Consider the following 11,727-nt stretch of genomic DNA (forward strand, 5'->3'; position numbering starts at 1 on the left):
CTGTTGTCACCTTATCACCAAGCTGCTTGGCGATGGTCTTGTAGCCCATTCCAGCCTTGTGTAGGTCTACAATCTTGTCCCTGACATCCTTGGAGAGCTCTTTGGTCTTGGACATGGTGGAGAGTTTGGAATCTGATTGATTGATTGCTTCTGTGGACAGGTGTCTTTTATACAGGTAACAAACTGAGAGTAGGAGCACTCCCTTGTCAGGTCGTGTTGTAGGTGTGGTGTAGGAATCAAACGCAGGAAGCAGACTGAATTCCAAAAAGCTGTATTCCTGCCTAAACACAGGCAACAGGACGAAATAAGCCTGACAGCAAAATACGCACGAAGGCGAAAAGACAATGCGCACAAACAGGTGCGTCAGGAATAATAAGTGCACACACAAGTGCAACGAACGCTCCAGCAAACAGTGGAGAAAATAACGCTCAACCGAGCAATACACAGACTGACGGTAACAATCACACACAACACAAGACAAACACAACGAGAAACTTATAGGACACTAATTACTACAAAACAGAAACAGGTGTAGAAACAAACAGACAAAAGCAAACGAACATGAAACATCAATCGGTGGCAGCTAGAATTCCGGAGACGACGAACGCCGAAGCCTGCCCGAACAAGGGAGAGAGGCAGCCTCGGCCGAAACCGTGACATCCCTTTAAGAGTGTGCTCCTAATCTCAGCTCATTACCTGTATAAAAGACACCTGGGAGCCAGAAATCTTTCTGATTGAGAGTGGGGTCAAATACTTATTTCCCTCATTAAAATGCAAATCAATTTATAACATTTTTGACATGCGTTTTTCTGGATTATTGTTGTTGTTATTCTGTCTCTCACTGTTCAAATAAACCTACCATTAAAATTATAGACTGATCATTTCTTTGTCAGTGGGCAAACGTACAAAATCAGCAGGGGATCAAATACTTTTTTCCCTCACTGTAGCTAACTTGCTTTGGCTAACGTTAGTTAGCTATTAGCTGTGTACAAGAGGATTGTTTGAAAGAGGAACTCACATCTACTATGAGAGATAGTACTCCCTTATTTCTGATTATCATCACCTGTTATAAAATGACAACAATGCCTTGTTAGCTTACTCTTCCACTGTCAAAGCACTGTTTCCTGAAGCATTCTGCCATATTCTGAAGGAACTCCCTGGGTTTACCGTCATGCTGTGGATGTTTGGACAGTACGTGTCATTTTAATTAGTTCGTTTTGAGAGACTCATTACTAAGCACTTCCCCGTATTGCGGGCGCTCCTCGTTATTTCTCAAAGTTTGTATAAAACCAAGAGGGAGAAACTCATCACTGTTTTTGCGTTTCATGACGATTGAGCTCAGTCAGAACCAGGGACGTCACTAGACATTCAGAACATCCAGGGCTTAGCCCTGAAAACCTTTTGATCCCTGCACGAACTAAATGAAGCGCCCCATATCAGGGTCTAACAGTTTATACACACAGGACATGTCAGAAGTGGCACCTTTCTTTTTTTGAGAGGTAATCTATAGCAAGAACTACATCCTCTGGCTTGAGAGGAATGTGACATGTTTGTCTTGTGTGGGTCTCCCCTCTCTCTATGTTCTCCTGTGTTCTTTCTCTGTCCTGTGTGCTCCTCTCTCTCGCTCCCATCTCTTCCTTGCTGTATGAAGTTCTGCTTTCCTGGATCTCCTATATTATTACAGAGACGGCATAGTATCAGCAATATGGAGTATTCTGAATAGACAAACACACACAGAAGCAATATGTGCGCACACACACACACGCAATATGAACAACAGGCAAATAATGTTCACCTGAATTGAGCTAAAGGTAAAATCTAACTGTCTTACCCTTCACTAACCACAATACCTGTGTTCTCTCTCTGTGGCTTTAGCAACAAAATCAACATGCGTGCAACCATGGGGCAAAACAGATGAGGTTGGCTTAGATAGTTGACAACATGTAAGGTATATTTCATCTCCAATGTTTATTGCAAACAAATACATTTGCACAATGACCACTTGTTGTCTTAAATACATTGTTAAAGTTGTTAGTTAGCTAGCTAGCAAATTTTAGCCATATTTGCTTTGACATGAAATCAGTCAAAACACCTGAAAACAAGACATGTTATCAATAACATGATGAAACATGCTGAAATGCGCCACTTACGATTCTTCACATGGCAGTTTGTCATCCTTGCTAGCAATCTGGCCATCCAGAATCAAAACAGGCTGACTTCTGCCCCATGGAAGCGCGCACATCGCTTTCGTGACATTGTCAGCCAACACATCTATGTAGCTAGATGCTAAATAATTGTATTCTAAACACACACACACACACAAAATCTATTCACTTACTCCTGCAAATACAACAACCGTCTCTGTGTTTGCTGAGCTGCATCTCTCGCCCTCTTTCTCAATAATAAATTCTGTATGTCCATCTTCTATAAATTGTAAAAAATGTTAACTCAGCTATCGAGCTCAGTTTTTTCAACAGATATAGTAGCTAATTAATTGCGCTGACGTTACCAAAAGTAGGTAACGTCATGTTAGCCTTAAGTTAGCTAGCTAGCTTTATTATAATTTTTTTGCATATTTGGACAGTACTTGATTAGACAGTAATTGGTTAGTTAGTGATACTTGTCGGGTGGTGAACGGAGTTCCAGCAATTGGATTCAGTGTCTAGATAGCTAATCAATTACTGTCAAAACCCTGCTCATAAAATGTACTAGGTAGCTAATGTTAGCGGCACTAGGTAGGTAGCTAATGTTAGCAGCGCTGCTAGCTAGACTGGGTAGTCCCTAACGTTACCTGTCAGTGCAGCTTTTGAGTCAACATGTTGAAATGTAAGTTACTCGAATCTGGTATTACTGTGAGTTCAATAACTCTGAATAACATCATTATGGGCTAACAAAATGTGCTATACAGTGGGGAAAAAAAGTATTTAGTCAGCCACCAATTGTGCAAGTTCTCCCACTTAAAAAGATGAGAGAGGCCTGTAATTTTCATCATAGGTACACGTCAACTATGACAGACAAAATGAGAAAAGAAAATCCAGAAAATCACATTGTAGGATTTTTTATGAATTTATTTGCAAATTATGGTGGAAAATAAGTATTTGGTCATTAACAAAAGTTTCTCAATACTTTGTTATATACCCTTTGTTGGCAATGACACAGGTCAAACGTTTTCTGTAAGTCTTCACAAGGTTTCCACACACTGTTGCTGGTATTTTGGCCCATTCCTCCATGCAGATCTCCTCTAGAGCAGTGATGTTTTGGGGCTGTCGCTGGGCAACACGGACTTTCAACTCCCCTCCAAAGATTTTCTATGGGGTTGAGATCTGGAGACTGGCTAGGCCACTCCAGGACCTTGAAATGCTTCTTACGAAGCCACTCCTTCGTTGCCCGGGCGGTGTGTTTGGGATCATTGTCATGCTGAAAGACCCAGCCACGTTTCATCTTCAATGCCCTTGCTGATGGAAGGAGATTTTCACTCAAAATCTCACGATACATGGCCCCATTCATTCTTTCCTTTACACGGATCAGTCGTCCTGGTCCCTTTGCAGAAAAATAGCCCCAAAGCATGATGTTTCCACCCCCATGCTTCACAGTAGGTATGGTGTTCTTTGGATGCAACTCAGCATTCTTTGTCCTCCAAACACAACGAGTTGAGTTTTTACTATTTTGGTTTCATCTGACCATATGACATTCTCCCAATCCTCTTCTGGATCATCCAAATGCACTCTAGCAAACTTCAGACGGGCCTGGACATGTACTGGCTTAAGCAGGGGGACACGTCTGGCACTGCAGGATTTGAGTCCCTGGCGGCGTAGTGTGTTACTGATGGTAGGCTTTGTTACTTTGGATCCAGCTCTCTGCAGGTCATTCACTAGGTCCCCCCGTGTGGTTCTGGGATTTTTGCTCACCGTTCTTGTGATCATTTTGACCCCACGGGGTGAGATCTTGCGTGGAGCCCCAGATCGAGGGAGATTATCAGTGGTCTTGTATGTCTTCCATTTCCTAATAATTGCTCCCACAGTTGATTTCTTCAAACCAAGCTGCTTACCTATTGCAGATTCAGTCTTCCCAGCCTGGTGCAGGTCTACAATTTTGTTTCTGGTGTCCTTTGACAGCTCTTTGGTCTTGGCCATAGTGGAGTTTGGAGTGTGACTGTTTGAGGTTGTGGACAGGTGTCTTTTATACTGATAACAAGTTCAAACAGGTGCCATTAATACAGGTAACAAGTGGAGGACAGAGGAGCCTCTTAAAGAAGAAGTTACAGGTCTGTGAGAGCCAGAAATCTTGCTTGTTTGTAGGTGACCAAATACTTATTTTCCACCATAATTTGCAAATAAATTCATTAAAAATTCTACAATGTGATTTTCTGGATTTTTTTTCCTCAATTTGTCTGTCATAGTTGACGTGTACCTATGATGAAAATTACAGGCCTCTCTCATCTTTTTAAGTGGGAGAACTTGCACAATTGGTGGCTGACTAAATACTTTTTTCCCCCACTGTAGTAGAAGCAAGCTAACAAGTTTACCTCCGTCCTTCTCATCTTTGCGCTCTCTCCCTCAGAGAATGAACAGTTACCTGCACGCGCCAAAATATAATTTATTTGGACGAATCAAAAATGACTTCGGAGAACCACTTTGACTCCACCTCCTAAAGTGCCACTGTACACAGAAATGCTGGTTTTAGGCAGCACTAAAAAGGCAGGGCAGGCCAGGGCTCATGATTGGAGTATTCATTGTAAAGCATTGTTTGTTTTACATCATCCCATTTTGTCTGTCATAGTTGACGTGTACCTATGATGAAAATTACAGGCCTCTCTCATCTTTTTAAGTGGGAGAACTTGCACAATTGGTGGCTGACTAAATACTTTTTTCCCCCACTGTATCTGATCCCTTTCAAGCAGTGTCCTCATCAGACCTAGGTCTAAGTCTGCCAGAGATCAAATCAAATTTTATTTGCCACATGCACCGAATACAACAGGTGTAGACCTTACAGTGAAATGCTTACTTACAAGCCCTTAACCAACAACGCAGTTTTTAAGAAAAAAAAAAAAAGTAGATAAAAAGTAGATAAGTAAAAAATAGCAAATAGCAAATAATTAAAGAGCAGCAGTAAAATAAAATAACAGTAGGGAGGCTATATACAGGGGGTAACGGTACAGAGTCAATGTGCGGGGGCACAGGTTAGCCGAGGTAATAAAATGTTTAGGGCCTTCCTCTGACTCTGAGATGGAGGCCTTAGTGACACTGCAAGCAAGCAATGGCAGGCAGCAAGATGCTTTTTGAGGCAAACACACACAGTTCTGGGTTGCTCATCTACAGCAGGAAGCGGTCTCCTGCCTGGCTGAGAAAGCAGTTAATGTTCTGATACAGTTTGGCACCACATACCTATGAGAGTCAGGGTTCTCAACTCTGGCGGACTTAAAAAACAAGTACAGAAACAGCCTCAATGCTGAGCATGACCTCAGGGTTGCACTGTCAAACTGAGCCCAGAATAGACCTGCTTGTTGAAAACTTCAACCACCCACACACCTCTCATTAGGACTGTGTGTGTGTGTGTTTTTTTTTTCTTTTCTGGTCTACATCTGTGTGATGTGATCAATCAGTTTGTTCCAGTTCAGAATAAAAATGATTTATTTTATTTTAACAGCAACAGCACCAACCTATACTTTTTTTCAACAATAAATTCTACAGTAAAATGTACAGTAGGCCTGATCATTTTTCATCTGTACTATTACTTAGGGTTGCACTATAAAAAACTGAGCCTGTGTGTGTGTGTGTTATATTATACAACTGTGTGATGTGATCAATCAGTTTATTCGAGTTCAGAATGAACATTATTTATTGTATTTTAACAGCAACAGTTCCAACCTAGACAGATATGTAAGAGTGTTATTCATGGAGAAAAATAAACATGAATAGCTATTTATATGGGTATTTCATTGTTATTTGTTTTTTTCTATATTGCATTTGGTTTAGGCATAAGGGCAATGAAATGTACCGATATTTACATATAGTTGCATGTTTTCATAAGTGTTTAAGAGCCCCTGCTCTAAAGCAAGCAGAGCAGACAGGAGTCTAATGTAAAAACTGTAAGCTGTCCTTTGTTCTAGGTTTTTTATTTTGAAATGAGATTTGGAGGAATGAGACATGGCCACTGAATTTAGATGATCAACATCAAAATAAATATAACTTTGCTATTCATCAAATGTCATATGGCAAGCACAAATGGTCTCAGTCAATAAAGCACCATCATAACTTCACCACAGCATACACTTATGGCAAAAATCTGTACCAATTTGACTTACATTTCAGTCATTTTAGTATACTTTAGTAGATACTTTTAGATATTGTAGAGGGCCAGGTAAAAATGATACCATGAAGTTAGTACAAGCCAAGCACTTCAAAAGTGAGGTGGTCGTATTACTATACTGAACAAAAATATAAACACAACATGATGTATAGTGTTGGTCCCATGTTTCATGAGCTAAAATAAAAGATCCCTGACATTTTCCATATGCACAATAATGCTTATTTCTCTCAAATGTTGTGCACAAATTTGTTTACATCCCTGTTCGTGAGCATTTCTCCTATGCCAAGATAATCCATCCACCTGACAGGTGTGGCATATCAAGAAGCTCATTACAACCGTATGATCATTACACAGGTGCACCTTGTGCTGGGGACAATAAAAGGCCACTCTAAAATATGCAGTTTTGTCACACAATGCCACTGATGTTTCAAGTTTTGAGGGAGTGAGCAATTGGCATGCTGACTGTAGGAATGTCCACCAGAGCTGTTGCCAGAGAATTGAATGTTCATTTCTCTACCATACGCCACCTCCAACGTCGTTTTAGAGAATTTGGCACTATGTCCAACCGGCCTCACAACCGCAGACCATGTGTACGGCATCGTGTGGGCGAGCGGTTTGCTGATGTCAACGTTGTGAACAGAGTGCCCCATGGTGACGGTGGGGTTATGGTATGGGCATGCATAAGCTACAGACAACGAACACAATTGCATTTTGACGATGGCAATTTGAATGCACAAAAATACCATGACGAGATCATGAGGCCCATTGTGAGGCCTATTTTCTTTAAGGTATCTGTGACCAACAGCTGCATATCTGTATATTCTCAGTCATGTGAAATCCATAGATAAGGACCTAATTTATTTATTTAAATTGACTGATTTCCTCATATGAACTGTAACTCAGTAAAATCTTTGAAATTGTTGCATGTTACATTTATATTTTTGTTCAGTATAGTAAGAAGCATCCTCAAAAGAAGCATCCTCTTTATTCTCAAAGGGAGCGGGAAGCACTGAAATGTTTTGCTAGTAAGAGTGTAAAAGGCCTCCTGTAGCTCAGTTGGTAGAGCATGGCGCTTGCAACGCCAGGGTTGTGGGTTCGATTCCCACGGGGGGCCAGTATGAAAACTGTATGCGCTAACTGTAAGTCGCTCTGGATAAGAGCGTCTGCTAAATGACTAAAATGTAAACATGTCTCATTATAGTCTTCAGCTGAAGGGGAGTGCCTCTCTTCCCTGCCCAGTAGCCAAGCATAGAGCCAGCATTGGAAAATTAGGAGTGTAGCATATTACTGGTGTACTGAGATAGGAAAACAACTAGTATGAATATGCTCATAACACTTAAGCGTTTGGCAGTGAGTTTAATGCTTACATTATAAAGAAACCGCCTGAGAGAGCAATCAAATGGCCCAATTAACAGCCTAGTTCTAAATCTCAATTTCATCAAGGAGTCACTTAGACAATAAACTAAATTATAGCCACTTCTATTGCTTTTCTAACTGGTTATATTTTTCCTATGTGTAACTTGAACCGTTAGTGAGATTAAACTATTAATGTTTAAACAGTTTAAAAGGAAGAAAAGCTGGACCCTCCTTCTCTACTTCAAGCAAGTATTTCACTGCCCTCAAGTGGTAGCAAAAGTCAAGATCAAATCAGTTCCAGACAGCAATATAACTTCCTAAAATGAAGCCATTGAACATTTGACTTAGCCTAATAAAAAGTTTCAACCCCTTGACCCCTGATTGGGTTGGATACAATTGGAGTTCACTGCACAACACAGCTGGAATATAATCACGCAGAGAACTGAAATGATTCAACGATAAACCCAGCTCAGTAACCCAGTCCATAGCTGTGTTCGAATACCCATACTAACATACTGTATACTTACTGAGTATATACTACATACAATGAGTATATACTACATACTATTAGTTCATTTTTGTATACTGTAAACGAACGGTATCCTTTCAGTTAAGCGTACTAGCGCTTCGCCTCTCTACCGGAAGTTGATGCTGTTGCTATGCAACCTCCAGTTGCTAGCTTGTAAGCGTAACAAATTACTAGCTAGACATTTTAAGACTTCGGGTGTGTTCTTAAATTCAATCTGGAGTGCCAGAGTGCGCTCAGAGTGCACTCTGGACGTTCGTAAATTCAGAGCGTTGTCAGATTGTCCGTTTGGAGCGTTCAGAGCGCACACTGGACGCTCTGGCCAAGGAGTAGCGTTGAGTCGAGTGTTGACCTTACAACCGCAGTTAAGCATCCAAGCTAACTGGCTAACTTGCTAGCTACTTCCAGACACAAATGAGAGAACACCTCACTCGGACAATTTTTCTCACCCTAGCAGAGCTGGTTAGGCAGTTTTCATGTTAACCAGAGCGTTGGTGACTGTAACTGTGCTGCTGGCAACAATTTAATTACGCTTTTTTTTGCCAATGTTTACTAACACCGGCCATATTCAATGGGTGTTGAGCGTTCGTAAATTCATCAGTTGAGTTATTCTGCGCTCTGGTACAATCAGACGAGAGTGCTCTGAAATCGGAGTAGAGCGAATTTACAAAAGCACCCGAATGTCCACAACGACTATCCCACTTAGCTAAGAATGACGGGAACAATCAAGTCAATAAATGTTGGGTAGTTAGTTAGATAGCATATAGTTGATTATTTATTTATTTATATTTAATATATATATATATATATATATATATATATATATATATATAACAATTGTCATAATTAGTTAAAGCAATGAATTTGTATCAGCTCTCGTTGGACTTCGGCGGCATATTTCTGCCATTTACTTCATATCTGAAAACGATGTGAAGCCACGCCCATTCTCTGAAGATTTGCATTATGGGCCTTAAACGAACGGAAATAGTGTCCACTGTTTGTATACTTCGTATTTTGGCAGTGGTGGAAAAAGTACTAAATTGTCATACTTGAGTAAAAGTAAAGATACCTTATAGAAAATGACTCAAGTAACAGTGAAAGTCACCCAGTAAAATACTACTTGAGTAAAAGTCTAAAAGTATTTGATTTTAAATATACTTAAGTATCAAAAGTAAATGGTATTGCTTTTTTTTTTGGGGGGAATCGAACCCACAACCCTGGCGTTGCAAACGCCATGCTCTACCAACTGAGCTACATCCCTTTTGGCATACTACCTATGTCCATACTATGACCAATTAGCATACTATATACTCAATTTACATCACAAATAGTGCGGTTAGTATGAGTATTCGAACACAGCTCATGTCTCGTTCTTGGTCTTTGGTCTCTGCAGTCAGATCACAGTCTAGCAGTTGGTCAATAAAGGCACACTAACATTGAGGGCTGACAGATCAATTAATCTCAATTCATTAATATGCTTCACATTACATTTCGAATTGGACTGCAACATCTGGTCCTCTGTAACTCAGCTGGTAGAGCACGGTGCTTGTAACGCCAGGGTAGTGGGTTCGATCCCCGGGACCACCCATACACAAAAATGTATGCACGCATGACTGTAAGTCGCTTTGGATAAAAGCGTCTGCTAAATGGCATATTATTATCTAATAGCGATTTGTTTTGGCCAGATATTGCGATAATGAATTGTGATTTTCTAACACTTGGGTGAAAACTTCCATCAGACATGATTAAAACCACTGTCAGGGTAGAGAACATCACTTCTTAATTGAGATCATATGAAAGAATACATACTGTGCTAACTGAATCCAAAACCAAATTAAACAAATATTTTATTTTATTTCATAATTTTATATTCATTAATTAATTACATTATGAGCTCCTATTTTACCACTGAGTTCTTAAATAACCTAAGTTAATTACGTATTCAGGCAGCCAGCCATAGGCTGCAGATGAAATAGGAAGCTTATGATTGTGTAATTATGTATAAGTAGGCTTAATCATTATTATAATTGAAATTATAATTCAAAGTGCCTTAAAAACAATTAACACATAGCCTACCAATTGCGAGGTGCAGCCTGCCCAAACCATTGCAGTCTGGTCAAGTCATTCAACGCGACATGTTCAACTTCTCCCTTAATTTTGTTATAGTGTTGGGATGGTGACTTGGGAAAAATTTGTGCAAAATGACATCTTGTATCTCCTGTCCAGGTTGTTTATCATCTTCTTGAAGCCTTGTTTGCTGACTGTAAATAGAAAACATGTATTTGGCAGTACAGTGCCTTGCAAAAGTATTCATCCCCCTTGGCGTTTTTCCTATTTTGTTGCATTACAAGCTGTAATTTAAATGGATTTTAGTAGTTATGCACGCTCAAGTTTTTTTGTCTTGTTTGTTTCACACACACAAAAAAAATTGCATCTTCAAAGTGGTAGGCATCTTGTGTAAATCAAATTATACAAACCCCCAAAAAATCCATTTTAATTCCAGGTTTTAAGGTTTTAAGGCAACAGGGGGATGAATACTTTCGCAAGCCACTGTGTGTCTGCGGGATGTTTTTTCGTAGGGTGTTGGTTATTGTTGATAAAACAAGTTTACTGGAGAACTGAGACCAAGTAGAGACTTTGGACAGGGTGGATATGGTATAATAAAGGCAGTTTATTCAGAGGTAAAGATATCTGGAATCGCGTGCACGGACCCGTTCGTCAATCTCGTAGGGAGATATCTGAGAGAGCCCCGAAACATTGTGTGCTGACATTTTATACAATAAAATGAAGTAGGTTGAATCTAGTAGTTCTGATCTTCTGATTGGTCCTGATGAGTTGGGCGAGGTCCCCTCCAGGTTAGTATCACTGTTGCATTGGCTCTGAGTCGGGTTCTCTGTCTTCAGATGTTCAGCCTAAGAGAAGGGGATTTTTGTGTGTGTGTGTGTGTGTGTGTGTATGTGTGTGTGTGTGTGTGTGTGTATGTGTGTGTGTATGTGTGTGTGTGTGTGTGTGTGTATGTGTGTGTATGTGTGTGTGTGTGTGTGTGTGTATGTGTGTGTGTGTGTTTGTGGGGGTGTGTGTGTGTGTGTCCTCAGAGCAAGAACTCGTGAGTTGGAAGAACTGAGAGACCTATGGCGTGGGTGTTGTCCTTAGCCACCTGCTGACAAGGCTGACAAGATAGGAGTCTTTTGTGCATTGTATTGAATACAAAGGCCCAACACAAAATGGGTCATGCACAAGATTTTAGTCAGACCAAGCTATAACATTATATATTTACTACGACATTATACTTAAACGCATCGGCAATCAATTCCTGTTTAACATAGGTGGCTGAGGTACTTTGCTGCTGTTTGGCGCTTTTTTTTATTTTTTTACCATGCAATCGTCGTAAAGTAGGGCCTGACTATTCTTCAAATGATTGGATACATTTGTTGTGTCTTCTTGTCGCCACAACTCTGGCACTTATTGCTCAACACTTGACATCGGTTTGCTTGTAGAAATACTGCCATACCACTGAAGATGCACCGTTATTTGGC

This window comes from Coregonus clupeaformis, chromosome 29 (genome assembly GCF_020615455.1).
Source record: "Coregonus clupeaformis isolate EN_2021a chromosome 29, ASM2061545v1, whole genome shotgun sequence".
NCBI classification, from domain to species: domain Eukaryota; kingdom Metazoa; phylum Chordata; class Actinopteri; order Salmoniformes; family Salmonidae; genus Coregonus; species Coregonus clupeaformis.